Below are 14,723 nucleotides of genomic sequence, written 5' to 3'. Positions count from 1 at the left end.
GTTTGTGTTGTGTGTCATCACTGGAAACAGAAAATTTCATGAACTTGTGGGGGGAAAACAGGCCTGTTTTGATGTTCATGAGGTACCTATATGATTCACAAAGGCTATACATAGTGAAAGGACACGGATTTGATCTGTGCAGGGCAGCCAAAATGCATACAGCCCTGTTTTGATGATCACAAGAAGCAGGCAACAATGAGATGAGAGCCCTGTAGAGTGTTTGCAGAAGGGCTCAATATGAACACGAAAAACCCAACGCCAGTGTTTGCCTGAAGGGAGTCCCCCTGTATGGTCTTGGTTTGGGGATCTCCTAGTCAGGACTCTGGGATATATATGTAATCAGTGAGGTGTAGCTGGAGGGAACTCAGACACAGCCCCACCTCACACACGCACAAGCTAAGGTGCAGCACAGCGCCCTAAGTGCTGGCTCCCCAAAAGCAGGAGCCCTCTGGCCTGAACGTCCTGCCCCTGAGGAGAGCCCTGTTTGGACCAAGTAAATGCCGGGAGTGGCAGTGCTGGGCCCCTCAGCACTCCACCCCGGGACTTGCACTCCTTTGTCCACCCTGCTGGAGCCCGGTAGCTCCCCAGCAGGCCTGAGCCTCCCACCACACCCAGTGGGAGACTCACCTTTCTCCACAAAACAAGATAAACCTGCTGCCACTGGAAACAGGAAGTGCCATGGCTTCCTGTGAGCCCAAAGCAAGGCATGCTGGGAACTGTAGTTCAGCTGACAGCCCTGGGCTGCTGGTTCAGCAGCTTTGGTGACCTCTAGGTGCCAAGCAGCTGCCCCTCCCCCAAACTGCACAAGACCCTGTTTGTACCTTGAGCTGGGTCCAAACACAGCCCTATATACACAGCCTTTAGGGGACACCTTTTCAAGCTGTTCTATAAAAGATGTCCCTTTTTAGAGAACATGTCCCCTTTTGAGAACATGAAGGCCAGACATTTATTTTTAAGTAAATAAAAACTGAAATTTTCACTTAAATCAGACAACTTCAAGAGATGGGGTTTTACAGGGGCTGGGAAGGAGGGGAATAATAAATTTTGCAGGAGGATTAAAGAGGGAGGAGGAAAGGTAAAAGGGTTAGAGGAGGCAACTAAAGAACTGTGTTAAGACTGGATGTCTACAGAAAAAGTTTCAGCTCATCGTATTGAGACATTATTTATACTGAAACAACAAGGATTCCGGTGGCACTTTAAAGACTAACAGATTTATTTGGGCATAAGCTTTCGTGAGTAAATGATCCTTCAGATGCATCTGAAGAAGTGTTTTTTTTACCCACGAAAGCTTATGCCCAAATAAATCTGTTAGTCTTTAAGGTGCCACCAGACTCCTTGTTATTTTTGTGGATTCAGACTAACACAGCTACCCCTTGATACTTAATTATTTATACAGAAAACCAGACTGGCCTCTGGAGATTTGAAAGTTGTTGCATAGTACAGCAGCTGACTCCTTAGTGATAACCAATTATTTTCATCTCTTTACACTCGCACAGATGTGTGTAGATTTCATTTATACTGATTTCAGACCTTGTCAAGGACCTGGCTTGGAGTAAGACAAGGAAGGCACTTTGCTACATTTCATTATCCACATTGGTTATAGCAAATACCTGGCTTCCACCGAAAACAGCAAGAATTGCTAACACAGACACACAATGGCAGAAGGTACAGAGCAAGGAGGGTTCAATCACTATTGCATTGCAACTGGTGTTCAAACGTTAAGTATAGAGGGATTCATCCTTTCATGGCTGCTGTTTTCTGAGGAACGGGTAAACACTGGTTGTGTAGTACTTGTGGCCGGTGACACTGCACAATCACTTTGAAGAGGAATGATTGCTAGCAGTATTGCTCAACATATGTCAGGCACTAGTCAGGCTGATCACTGTTCGTCTTCACTTCAGGCTTCCTGCTTGGGCATGAGTGGGAAAAGGGATCATTGGTGCCTCAGAGGAGATTGAGCATGTGGAATTTCTTGTGTGTATACTAAATAGACATACGATGAGAGGAAAAGGCAGTTTGTGGTTTATTTACCTTATATTCTCTCTCTTCCTCTTTCTGCTGTATGTTTTCACAAAGTTTTAACTTGGAATGAAAGTGCTCTAGCATGACAACAGTGAAAGCTAAAATACAGTACATGTTAGAACCCCACTTCTTTGTGTTGAGGAGCAAGTTAACTGTTACTGTAACAGAGAGAGACAACACCCTATACTGCTCAGCCTGAGGTTTCTTTGAAGCTGAGAAATGTAAAAGAGGAAACACTTCACACATACACTAGTTCCGGTACTACAATCTTGCAGCTTAAGGTCCCACAGAAACACCCGTGCAAGTGAATTAGTCTTGTCCTTTCTGTGGATCTGTAAGAAAAAAGACGGCTCCTTATCTCAATCTTTATAGAAGTTGGTGATTTTTCTGGAAGAGTCCATGAGTGTGGCAATCTAGTGTGTGCAAAGAAAATATAGGTGCAAATGGAATGTGAGGATTTCAGTGAGCAAAACCTCAAATACAATACAAATTTGTGATGTGGGATTCTGAAATTTCCTTTAATAGTTTACAGCTATAATATTTTCTTTAACAAGACATATAGCACAAAGCTGAAAATGTTCATTCTAATAATAATCCATTCAGAAATCATTTAAAAACTTGAAAACACTCCACTTCCAGAGTAAAATGCATTACAGGTAGGTTCAATGCAGCAACATAATTAAAATGAAGGTACATTAATGCCCATGTTGCTATTATGAATTCCTGACGTGAAGTGCTCCCTTTTAGAAAACAAATTGTTTAGATCTTGCTGGATTTTCCATTTATTCATGAAGGATGGAATTCACAAAGTAACTTATTTCAGAGTAACAGCCGTGTTAGTCTGTATTCGCAAAAAGAAAAGGAGTACTTGTGGCACCTTAGAGACTAACCAATTTATTTGAGCATAAGCTTTCGTGAGCTACAGCTCACTGCATCCGATGAAGTGAGCTGTAGCTCACGAAAGCTTATGCTCAAATAAATTGGTTAGTCTCTAAGGTGCCACAAGTACTCCTTTTCTTTTTACAAAGTAACTTAAGTGCCTCACTCACTTTAAGATCAATGAAATCAAGCATCTGGTGCTTATCTTCATAATTAGACTGCTAATTGGCAATTAAAAGTTCTAATTCTCAACCTCAGACTGAGAATTGCCAGCCAGATTGAACATTAACTCCTTTTTGAGGAGACCGTGAACAATAATAGCGAAGTATATGAAGAAGAATATTGAGACTCCATTTTGATATCTGAATGATATGACCAAACAAACCACTAGTAAAATATGCTGTGCCCAGTGAGTGAAAATACATGTAAATGACTGTCCAAAGCCTTTACCCACCCACTGCTAGACAAATACTGTCTGGCTAATGCCGTCTGTCTGGTTTCTAAGCCCACAGCAACATCTAGTTTTACAATCTCAGTAGCAATTTCATTTACTTCTGCACCTCCACCTAAACAGGTTACATTAGAAACATCCTGTGTCTGCATTACAGTTGACTGTTTTCATTTATATGAAAATATTCTTTAAACAGTATCAATACCATAGGCTTATTTTGTGTAGTCTGTGAATTCCTCAACAGTTGCATATAAAGCTGTTCTGAAGTTGCTTTTATATTTTAAATGGTACTTTTCAGTTTAGGTATATTGTAATTTAGGCTCAAAAATATCCGGCACTAAATGTGTAAATTATTTAATGCACCTTAAGACAGAAAGATGCAATATTTAACTATAGGTGTATTCTTCAGTTGAAAATGCCTACTAATATTTTCCCTGCTTACTGCACAAAATTATATAGAACAGAAATAATTTCACTTACTCTGCAGTAGCATTGCTAGCTGTAGCTTCATTTTTACCTTGTACTAATTCAGGCAAGCAACTATGGCTCACCATGATTAGTAGGAAGTATAGTATATTCTGCACAGGAAACCGTCTTAGTATTAAGCCACTGTAAGCTTTGTTTCCTTGGCAATAGGAGCACTTCACTCCTCTGAAATTAACTCCATAGACAGGTATGTTGTGTTACGTTCATACCTCTCCACCAGTCAGATGAATTCCACTTGTGCAGCACCAGAGAAATTATGTCTACACTATAATCTCAGCAAAAAACAAATAAAAATCTCACTTAGTGTTTTTTACTTGACTTTGAACAAGATTAATGATTTCTAACAAGTCACTACATTTAGCAGAAGATATTGAAAGGATAAAATAGCTTTAAGAAACCCTCATGTACTACATTTATATTTAATCCCTGAATAGATGCACAATTCCCACTCCATCCTTTTCCGTTTAAAGAATATTTGTCAAAGGAATCAATTTTGGAGTTCACTACCCTAGTTCCTTCTAATCCTCTTCAAGCACTTCCATATCAAGGGAGATTATACATTATTTTTCCACTGAACTCATAGACATAGTTAAATCATTATTTAGGCTCTCAAATGTGATCAGTTCCCACTAATTTTAACCCTTTCCTCTTAAACACAATGAAGCTTTACACTGGCAAAGGCATTTCAGTTTGTAGTTTTGATTGAACTTCCTCTGTGCTGATTGGCTGTTTGGTCCAACTCTCCCCCACCATCTCTTCACCTCAGCATCACTCCATATCTGCTCCTCTTACTCTTTCATCTTCCCTTCAATATCTTCTCACCCTTCCCTTTTCTTTCCATGTACTTGATTCCCTAACTAAATCCTAACTCCACAAAGAAATCCTAACTAAATCCAGCCCACAAAGAAATCCTTGAACTATCATTTGCTGCCTTCATACAGTTCACTCTGCTGCTGTGTTCTACCCCTTCTTCATCCTGTGTGTGTCTGGATTATGTAGATTGCAATCTCCTTGGGGCAGGGACTATCTATTACTCTTTGTTTCTATAGTACCAAGCACTATGGAGCCCCATTTTTGGTTGTTCCTTAGGCAATGCTATAAGAATAATAATAGGCAGACCTGAGCTATGTTAGTGCTAAAAATGAAAACTGGCAAAACTATTTGTTATTAAAAGTAATCAATACAAGTTTAGCTCCTTTTTTGTGGCCCATAAATTTTTAGATTTTTTTTAGAATGAAATTGAATGTCTTGGATGAATTGTTTTCAGGCTATGGGCTGTTTACTTCAGATATTTGGTATTTACTATTCATATAGTTTAGTTGTTTAGTAAAGTCACATAGTATTATTTCTGCTCCCTGATCAGAGGACAGACTTTTTAAACAAAAGAACAGTTAATAACCAGTAAGACACTGTTGTATTTATTAACGTCAGAAAACAAGGGTATATGTAAAGTAACACATTGCAAGATCACATCCTAGCCATGTCCCTTTTTCCTGCGGCAGGCTGTAAGTGTTAACTGGCCTTGGGAAAACAGAAATTGCACTCCAATTGCACAATTCCTGCCCATGGAATCTGGAGTCACAACTCCAGCTTCATGGTTTTTTGAGTCAAGTTCAGGTACATTTGGGAGTCATGGTGCCAGGACTAAGTGGTGGATAGCCATCATGAAGAGTCTTCCCCTCCTTGGGGTTAATCTTTTCCCCATAATTTCTGGAGTTTCTGAATTTTGAGCAAATTTATCATTATTTCCCACACCTTCAATAAAAAAAAAGTTTATTGGAAGAGATTTTGCAGGTTCCATGAGGTCTTGCAATTATTTGAATTCAGTTCACTGGAAAATAATAAGCATTGCCACATGGTTCAATTAATAGCACAGCTTCTAGTTCTCTTTTGAACCATGATCTTTTCTTTTATCACATTGAAATCTTACTTAATGCCCCTCATCTGCATACTAAGCTTTCATCCATACATCTAGCTGTCCACAATTACAGCGGGATTCCACATGGTACTTGGTGGCCACAGAATGCCCCTCAGTTCAGTGGACTTCAAAGAGAGTTGAGGACATTTCAGGATTTGCCCTATACCCAATTATTATAGCATTCTCATTATAATGATATTGTATTCATGGCAATAATAGCATATTCACTGATCGACCAGAGAGAGTAGGGGACCTTGCTAGGGTCGATGCGATGAGTTATGGTTTCCACTGCAAGTGTTTCCTTCTTTGCTAAAATCCATTTTATGCCATGTACTTAATGGCTAGAGATAGACTGGATATATTGCAGGTTGTAAAGAACAGAAACTTCCAGCTGTTACATGACTTTTTCATTCACTGCCCTACACCATATATCATAACTCTGAATCATTAAAAAGTACAAGTAGCAATCTGTCTAAAATGAACACACTCACACTCTGTGTGAGAAGGTACTAGTATGATTTTTAAATTACATGTGTAATTGTTTGTGCCATAGTGGCAGAATAATTGGTTTTTGTAAAATGATAAAATATCCAACAGGAGGCATAACATGAGATACTGAAGCAATTCTTCCTCAGCAATTACCTTGTGCCATTTCCTTCTCATTAGGATCTCTCATAAACTGGGAGTAATAAATACATTTACAATATAACCCAAATCTCTGCAATTATACTCAACCTGGCTGTGTAAATAAAACAGTGTCACAAATTCCAAGTAATGCACTCTCACCAAGTAGTGTGATCTCTGAAAACAAGAAAGGTCAAACTGCTGAATAGCAAAGAAAAGCCACTACAGGATCTTCATCACATAATTACAATGTATTGAGTAATAGCAAGTTGAACAACATGAATGTGCTTGGATGAAACGTGTAGGGAATTATTCTAAATGTGAAATTATGCAAGTATGTAATAAATATCAGATTTAAGTAGTGTCAATGTCTTACTAGGATCATCTTATCTGCTTCTTATTCAGTGATGTTATATTATTTAGGTCTTGTTTGAAGGGAAATGTGTGCCTACCTGTTATGATCGCCTTTTCTTTAAATGCTGAAAATCAGACTCCCATGGCTTTTCCTCTTATTCAACCGAGGAAACTACATCACGCTTAGGAATCAGAATTTCTAGAGAGGGGCTTTCAGGACACTCCCAAACCACTAATTACTGAAGCACAGCTCTTCCCCTCAGTCTGTAGGGTAAAATACGTCATGTTCAGCAGTCACACCCCCATTCAGTTTTTTCTATCTCTATGAAGAAATCTTCTCCTGGGAGAAAGACAGCATCATCCTCAAACTTCATCAGGATATGTGGTTGCAGAGTGTGCTGGTTTCAGGGGGTGCCATTCTGCATTTAAATCTTCCCTTTTCCTTCATGCCACACACCTATAGCACCATTCATCACCAAAGTGTTGGGTTCTTTCTCCAGTACATAGTGTGAAATTATATTGTTAGCTGGCCACTGGGATGACCTGTCTAGCTGCCAGGTCCTTTGGCATCCCAGCCTGCACTTACACTTGCATGTAACCTGGGACAAATCTTGAACCTTATCTTAGTGGGGTAGAGGACAGCTGAAGCCAGTTCCTCCGTGATTGAGTTTAACATTTTATATATATACATACACACACATTGGTTTAATCTTAAATGAGTCATTAAGTATACAGCTGTGATCATTTTGTTAGCATTTGCTCAAACCCAAAGATTAGGATTTTATAGGCTGTATTTCAATAGATCCTTTTAAATTCTGAATTTATCACTGCTGCAGTAATGTTGTAGTCAAGTCAACTCAAGAAAGCCAGGCGTACTGCAAGGGAAAATATAAATAGTTCACTTGTTAACATGTAGCCAATACAGTATATGAAAGTACAAGTTATAACATTAGTAGAAACAAGACAGTCAATCTTTGTCAGAAACACATCTTCAGTGAGCGACAGAGGAAGTTAGGTAATGAGTAGCAAAAAGGGGATACAGTATGCTTTGTACAGACATACTTCAGTCACTTGTGAAAAACTTAGTTTTGTCTGATAGCTGTATGTTGAGCGATGTAGTCTGCAAAACTGTTTAGTTATGCAGGGATTTCAACATGAGAATGGAAAGCTCAGCATAATAACACTCACAATAGACCTCTCAAATACTGAAAAGTCTAATCAAGTCTTAACTCCTTCGCAAAGAAGGATAGACAAGCTCATTAACTACTCAGAAATATAGCTGATACACAAGTTAACTTAATGGTATTAATAACATTTTTCCAATATTCTAAACTTTACTGATGAGCACCATTGTAGAGATAAGCATGTAATATATTCTTGAACGTGTCACAATTAAGCTCCCCTTGAGGTCTCGTCACAACCTAAGATGTCAAGACAGTAATTAAAGTACTTATTAGCAACATTTTATAATATTTGCAATATGCTAATGCAATCCCCTAAAACAATTAATCTATGGCCATTAAATTAAATAAAGTAAAAATTAATATGAAGGTTGTGCTCATCTTCAAAATTTGGTTATCTTGGTCAGATGTAGTTTATGCAAATCATGTTGCTTTCATTTTTTTCCCCCCAACAAAATTGTTAGAAATATTTTTCTCGTGGTCAAATGGTATTTTCTTGTCTATTGCAGCTTTGTGAACTATGCAATAGAAGGGCAAAACAAAAAAGGCACAAAGGAGAATGTGACAGAATGTTCCTGGACTCAGTTTGAGGGTTCCTCTTCTAAAATCTAAACAGCTGGAATATCTTGTTAAGCTGTCTACAACAATGCTTCATGACATTTCTAGATCTCCTTAAAGCCACACCAAAACAGAGCAGACAAAGCAGATGTATATGCAGCACACTGTAATTATCTCTGACTATGTGCAGTATCCACTTCCATTCACATGGATGTGTTAGGCTGTTCTGACATTTACGTAGAGAAAGGTCTCAAGATCCTTTATCATTATGCTTATTAATAATTTGGGGAGTGGCATAGATCATAACTAGAGCTAAATTAATTGGCTATTGTCTTAAAGCCTCTTATTGAGACATTCCCTGGTCTTCAGGTGAACCACTGAGGGTACTGAATAGACCAGTTTAAGTACTAATAATCTGGCCCACTACTCTGTCTGAGGGAGCCAGTCTACTCCATAACTGAAAATGGGTAAATCAATGACCCGGTCATTCCAGAATCGTAATTACATTCCCCACCACTTTTGGCTGATTAACAATATACTTCCTGGAACATCTCATCTTTCTGTCATTCCAAGCCAAGTCATATGAGTCCCTGGTTTTGGAGTAGGGCTTTGGTCCACAAGATCTGGTTGCTTTGGGTCAGAATCTGAGTCAGTAATTAGTTTCGTCTCAATTTTTCCAGGAAACAGGAGGTTGGGTTTTTCCTCCTGGGGGTCTAACCCTTGGTAGGCCCATGGTCCCCTGGTTTTCCTTCCCTTCCTGATTTTTTCACATTTAGTGAAGGTGGAGGGAGCCTTAAACAAATCTGAATGGACTGCAATGATGTTGTCCTAAGAATCCATGGAGCGTTCTCCTCTGGTCCATTCCCTGGACATTCATGGTACCAGAGCCATTTGAGATTTCAGAAGGGCAAGAAACTTTGCCCTACAGTAATCACTGGCCACACCAGTATGTTAGCCATTGCTCCCAACCAGTCTCACCAGCCATGCAGCAGTGGTTCTTGGTAAACGCACTTAATAATTCATGGAATCATAGAATCATAGAATATCAGGATTGGAAGGTGTCATAAATATAAAGGGAAGGGTAAACCCCTTTAAAATCCCTCCTGGCCAGAGGAAATCTCCTCTCACCTGTAAAGGGTTAAGAAGCTAAAGGTAACCTTGCTGGTCCCTGACCAAAATGACCAATGAGGAGACAAGATACTTTCAAAAGCTGGGAGGAGGGAGAGAAACAAAGGGTATGTGTGTCTGTCTATATTTTGTCTTTGCCGGGGATAGACCAGGAATGAAGCCTTAGAACTTTTAGTAAGTAATCTAGCTAGGTACGTGTTAGATTATGATTTCTTTAAATGGCTGAGAAAAGAATTGTGCTGAATAGAATAACTATTTCTGTCTGTGTATCTTTTTTGTAACTTAAGGTTTTTGCCTAGAGGGGTTCTCTATGTTTTGAATCTAATTACCCTGTAAGGTATCTACCATCCTGACTTTACAGGGGGGATTTTTTTTTATTTCTATTTACTTCTATTTCTATTAAAAGTCTTTTTGTAAGAAAACTGAATGCTTTTTCATTGTTCTCAGATCCAAGGGTTTGGGTCTGTGGTCACCTATGCAAATTGGTGAGGCTTTTTATCCAACATTTCCCTGGAAAGGGGGGGGTGCAAGTGTTGGGAGGATTGTTCATCATTCTTAAGATCCAAGGGTCTGGGTCTGTAGTCACCTAGGCAAATTGGTGAGGCTTTTTACCAAACCTTGTCCAGGAAGTGGGGTGCAAGGTTTTGGGAAGTATTTTGGGGGGAAAGACGTGTCCAAACAGCTCTTCCCCAGTAACCAGTATTTGTTTGGTGGTGGTAGCGGCCAATCCAAGGACAAAAGGGTGGAATATTTTGTACCTTGGGGAAGTTTTGACCTAAGCTGGTAAAGATAAGCTTAGGAGGTTTTTCATGCAGGTCCCCACATCTGTACCCTAGAGTTCAGAGTGGGGGAGGAACCTTGACAGAAGGGACCTCAGGAGGTCATCTAGTCAACCCCCTTCTCAAAGCAGGACCAATCCCCAACTAAATCATCCCAGCCAGGGCTTTGTCAAGCTTGAACTTAAAAATATCTAAGGAAGGAGATTCCACCACCTCCCTAGGTAACGCATTCCAGTGTTTCACCACCTTCCTAGTGAAAAAAGTTTTTCCTAATATCCAACCTAAACCTCCCCCACTGCAACTTGAGACCATTACTCCTTGTTCTGTCATCAGCTACCACTGAGAACAGTCTAGATCCATCCTCTTTGGAACCCCCTTTCAGGTAGTTGAAAGCAGCTATCAAATCCCCCCTCATTCATTGCTCTTAGATCCTAATAATATGTCTGTACCAAGAAAGCCACCAAAATCAAACCACAACTGATGGATGTGGTTGGTGGGTTATGCTATGAATATTCTCATTGCTGATCTTCCACTTAATATGAAGCTTGCTTGCCCAGAAAGGTGTGCTTCAGGTTACCACACTAGCAACAGATAAATGGGACTTTGTGTCACTCATTGGAACACCCACACATCTGTCCTGCTTAATGTATTTAGAGTTTCTCCTCTTAGGTCTGGGTATCTGGAAAATGACAAATTGACAGGTGATCTTAAAGCATATATATATTCCAAAAGCATGATAAATTATATGCTTGGCAAAAAGAGCGGAAGACGGTGCGTAAACTACACGATGTCTGAAGCTGGTCAAGATATTGAGAGTGAAGATATGCCTACACTTCATTCAGAGATGTGACTGCAACATGTGTAGATGTTCTTAAGCGAGTTTTGATCCATCTAGCTCAAATAACAATAGAAGAGAAGGTGCAACAGCAGAGGCGAGCTGCCTGAGGATACACCAAGGGGCCCATGGGCTTATACAGCCTCTGCTGTCGCAACTTCCATGCTACGGTCTGAGCTAGCTAGATCAGCGCTGGTTCAGGTATGACGACACATGCTGCCGTTAATATCTCTTAGCATATTGGGACATGTAAATCTCTGTTCATTTCCTTCTAAAGCTAAATGAAAGTATTTAAATTAAATCAAATAGTAAGAATATTTGTTTAAGTTAATTGTCAATTTGTGACTAATGTAGTAGCTTTTTGTACTTGATAACTGTAAGAGCTAAGTCTATATAAACAGTGACCTATGAGATTCAAATTCTTTACATGTCAAATATTTACTTTTTTTGGCTAATCTATTACTGAATATTTGTATTTATATTTCCTCTAAAGAGGGAGATTACTGCGGGTTTTATTATGATTTTAGTTAATCTTGGTTTGAGATACTCAATGGTTTTTTTTCCTTGTAGACCCTTGTACTGTAGATATCATACAACATATAATCAGCTTAAGGGATTCTAACTGTTCACTTTTGGCCAATGATTCCCATTTTCCTGTTTATATTGAACCTGCTGATTGTTATTACGGTACATGTTGAGGACCATAGGATAAAGAATTATAGACTTTTTTCCATCTCCATTAGTTTGTATAATCCAGCTCCCTGACAGTGCTGAATCCATTTTCACTGTACATTTTACCAGTTTTTGGTCCAATCTACTTTTAGACTTCCAAGTGATTACTTTACGGACTATTTCACTAAATAATACATCTCACTCCTCAGAAGCTTTTCTGATATTAATCAAAAGTTTTATCTTTCTTAATTTCATCTCAATACTTTTTCATATACTTTTGTGATACTTTGTTCCCTTTTCCTACCACTTAGTCCTCATATGATGAGCAATGAATCTGCCAGTGGACTGAAGCAGGAACAACTGAATTGGTGATGGCAAAAGTAAAATGAGCTAGTAGCCTGGTGGAATACTAGTCATGACTGGACTACAGGTACTGAAGGGTATGTGCTGTTTAGGAAAGACAGAAATAAAGGCAAAGGTGGTGGAGTAGCATTGTATATCAATGATTACGTAGACTGTAAAGAAATAATAAGTGATGGAATGGATAAGACAGAGTCTGTCTGGGCAAAAATCGTATTGGGGAAGAAAGATACTAGACCCTCCCCTGGGATAGTGCTTGGGGTGTGCTATTGACTGCCGAGATCTGGTCTGGATATGGATAGAGACCTCTTCAATGTTTTTAATGAAGTACATACTAATGGGAATTGTGTGATCATGGGAGACTTTAACTTCCCAGATATAGACTGGAGGACAAGTGCTAGTAATAATAATAGGGCTCAGCTTTTCCTGGATGCGATAGCTGATGGATTCCTTCACCAAGTAGTGGCTTAAACAACAAGAGGGGATGCCATTTTAGATTTGGGTTTGGTAAGTAGTGAAGACCTCATAGAAGAAATGGTTGTAAAGGTCAACCTTGGTTTGAGCGATCATGAGCTAATTCAGTTCAAACTAAATGGAAGGATAAACAAAAATAGATCTGTGACTAGGGATTTTGATTTCAAAAGAGCTAACTTTAAAAAATTAAGAAAATTAGTTAGGGAAGTGGATTGGACTGAAGAACTTGTGGATCTAAAGGCAGAGGAGACCTGGAATTACTTCAAGTCAAAGTTGCAGAAACTATCAGAAGCCTGCATCCCAAGAAAGGAGAAAAAATCATAGGCAGGAGGTGTAGACCAAGCTGGATGAGCAAGCATCTTAGAGAGGTGATTAAGAAAAAGCAGAAAGCCTACAAGGAGTGGAAGATGCGAGGGATCAGCAAGGAAAGCTACCTTATTGAGGTCAGAACATGTAAGGATAAAGTGAGAAAGGCCAAAAGTCAAGTAGAGTTGGACCTTGCAAAGGGAATTAAAACCAATAGTAAAAGGTTCTATAGCTATATAAATAAGAAGAAAACAAAGAAAGAAGAAGTGGGACCACTAAACACTGAGGATGGAGTGGTGGTTAAGGATAATCTAGGCATGGCCCAATATCTAAACAAATACTTTGCCTTGGTCTTTAATGAGGAGCTTAGGGATAATGGTAGGATGACAAATGGGAAGGAGGATATGGAGGTAGATATTACCACATCTGAGGTAGAAGCCAAACTTGAACAGCTTAATGGGACTAAATCAGGGGGCCCAGATAATCTTCATCCAAGAATATTAAAGGAATTGGCACATGAAATTGCAAGCCCATTAGCAAAAATTTTTAATGAATCTGTAAATTCAGGAGTTGTACCGTATGCCTGGAGAATTGCTAACATAGTTCCTATTTTGAAGAAAGGGAAAAAAGGTGATCCGGGTAACTACAGGCCTGTTAGTTTGACATCTGTAGTATGCAAGGTCTTGAAAAAAATTTTGAAGGAAAAAGTAGTTAAGGACATTAAGGTCAATGGTAATTGGGACAAAATACAACATGGTTTTACAAAAGGTAGATCGTGTCAAACCAACCTGATCTCCTTCTTTGAGAAGGTAAAACATTTTTTAGACAAAGGAAATGCAATGGATCTAATTTACCTCAATTTCAGTAAGGCATTTGATATGGTTCCACATGGGGAATTATTAGCTAAATTTGAAAAGATGGGGATGAATATGAACATTGAAAGGTGGATAAGGAATTGGTTAAAGGGGAGACTACCACGGGTCACACTGAAAGGTGAACTGTCAGGCTGGAAGGAGCTTAATAGTGGATTTCCTCAGGGATCGGTTTTGGGACCAATCTTATTTAATCTTTTTATTACTGACCTTGGCACAAAAAGCGGGAATGTGCAAATAAAGTTTGCGGATGACACAAAGCTGGGAGGTATTGAATACAGAGAATACAGAGAAGGACCAGGATATCATACAGGAAGATCTGGATGACCTTGTGAACTGGAGTAATAGTAATAGGATGAAATTTAATAGTGAAAAGTGCAAGGTCATGCATTTAGGGATTAATAACAAGAATTTTTGTTATAAACTGGGGGCACATCACTTGGAAGTAAAAGAGGAGGAGAAGGACCTTGGAGTATTGGTTGATCATAGCATGACTATGACCCGCCAATATGATATGGCCATGAAAAAAGCTAATGTGGTCGTGGGATGCATCAGGAGAGGTATTTCCCATAGAGATAAGGAGATGTTAGTACCGTTACACAAGGCACTGGTGACACCTCATCTGGAATATTGCGTGCAGTTCTGGTCTCCCATGTTTAAGAAAGATGAATTCAAACTGGAACAGGTACAGAGAATGGGTACTAGGATGATCCGAGGAATGGAAAACCTGTCTTATGAAAGGAGACTCAAAGAGCTTGGCTTGTTAGCCTAACCAAAAGAAGGCTGAGAGGAGATATTATTGCTCTCTATAAATATATCGGAGG

The sequence above is a fragment of the Natator depressus genome, chromosome 8 (genome assembly GCF_965152275.1).
Source record: "Natator depressus isolate rNatDep1 chromosome 8, rNatDep2.hap1, whole genome shotgun sequence".
NCBI lineage: Eukaryota > Metazoa > Chordata > Testudines > Cheloniidae > Natator > Natator depressus.
This window is presented reverse-complemented; position numbering follows the sequence as displayed.